Consider the following 1,936-nt stretch of genomic DNA (forward strand, 5'->3'; position numbering starts at 1 on the left):
GATTTCCCTGAAATCTCAGGTGCAAGTGCCCTCACCAATTCCTTCTCTGCAACTCACAGGTCTACACTTAGAGAGGTACCATCCACTCTTGCCATTTTCACAACTTTCATCCAGCTTTCAATAAATTCACTCGAGGACAGCACTTCTCTTTCCACTCTCAATTTCCTTTTCAAGTGAAACTTGAAGTAGTCAATGAGAGATCTACCAAAGAGGAATGTATCTGTCCTCAAGCCTTTCAGCCTTGTCTACCAAACAACTCTTCTGCCACATCCTCCAGGCAAAGGAAAACTGCTTTGCCTACCCAATTAAAGGAGGTCAGCAGTGCGATGGATCCATGTCACACGTGACAGCAGCTATTCGACATCACTCCATAAGTCAGAAATGCCCAGACACTGAACGAGGACATGCAGAACAGTTTGGTCACTATACATGCACCTTGGACAAGCCTGTCTGACATCACATCCATGCCTGTAGAGTTTATCATGAACTGGTAGCACTCCCCAGTTGCAATGCTAGGCCAAGGAAATTATCCATGTTAGTTCCCAACCAGAAAGTCCTCTGGAAGAGACTAGCCAGTTTGTTCTCGTCAGCACCCAGAGTCTCCTCAAAAATGTCATCACGCTTCGCCTCTACTAATCCTCTATAAATTTTTAAAGTGGATCATTCACTGATCCCATTGCTTGACAGGTAGAGGACTGTGAGAGCTTGATAACATTCTAGGTGCCACAACAACAATGTATTCATATAGGAAACATCTTAACTTTCAGCACTGGCTACAAATGGTACAGAAAATCTGTAGCGATACACTTAAAAAGTGAAAATTAGTTGATGTCTTTCTATTGTGAGAACATATGAGAAGAGCAGCACAACATCTTAGAAGGAAAGAAAAAAGAAGTACAAAAGGTGATATTTATACTCAACAGCAAGTCAACAGTTCTGTATTGAAGAGATGAGGAATTATGTACATTATTTACATTTGACAGATATTTCTCTTCATCTTGTTTCTTAACACATTTCGGCTGATATACCCTCAAGCCTTCATCAGGTGTCTTGGGGAAATTTCGAACCTGCGTTCTCATTCCTAAGGCATTTTTAGATGTTATTATTATTAGTATTCAGGTCACTGCTTGGAATCGAACTCGGAATCTTGGGGTTAGTAGCTCTTACGGGCATATGAGGTAGTGGTTTTGAGCGCAGGTTACTAACCCCAAGATTCCGAGTTCGATTCCAGGAAGTGATCTGAGCAGCGGCGGCGACGGCGACGACGACGACAACAACAACTCGGAATCTTGGGGTTAGTAGCTCTTATGGCTTATGGGGTAGTGGTTAAGAGCACAGGCTACTAACCCCAAGATTCTGAGTTCGATTTCAGGCAGTGATCTGAGCAGCAGCAGCAACAATGACAACAACAACGAAAACATAGAATGCAGAATCTGTGGATAAAATCAGAAAGTGATAAGTGCAGAATCTGTGGACAAAACGGTGAAACCGTATGGCATATTACCAGCCAATGTATGTCCCTAGCCCAGAAGGAATATAAGATATGCCACCACAATATGGCCAGGCTTGTCCATTGGACATTTTGCAACAAGTATGGACTTGACAGAGCAAAAACTTGGTACGACCACAAACCTGAAGGCATCGTCCAAAATAGAAATGCAAATATCCTGTGGAATTTTATGATTCAGTACGACCATGAGATTGAGAATAGGAAGCCGGACATAGTCTGAATTCAGAAAGAAAACAAACTATGCTGGATTATCGATACAGCATGCCCAACTGACAACAAGGTATGCGATAAGGAAGAAAGAAAAGTCGAGAGATATGACAAGTTAGCTTGGAAAGTTAAGCAGTTGTGGTCGATGAAAAAGTTAGCAGTAGTACCAATAATTGTCAGAGCCCTGAGAACAGTGAGCAAAAATCTCGAGAAGTACGT

General features: G+C 42.3%; 1 protein-coding gene across 1 annotated transcript in view; it reads right to left on the reverse strand.

The window, feature by feature from the left end:
* The window catches only part of LOC106877687 (uncharacterized), a 101,870-nt gene that overhangs the window by 65,595 nt on the left and 34,339 nt on the right, over positions 1 to 1,936 (reverse strand). The window lies entirely within an intron of this gene.

Source organism: Octopus bimaculoides, chromosome 5, assembly GCF_001194135.2.
Source record: "Octopus bimaculoides isolate UCB-OBI-ISO-001 chromosome 5, ASM119413v2, whole genome shotgun sequence".
In the NCBI taxonomy this organism is placed as follows: domain Eukaryota; kingdom Metazoa; phylum Mollusca; class Cephalopoda; order Octopoda; family Octopodidae; genus Octopus; species Octopus bimaculoides.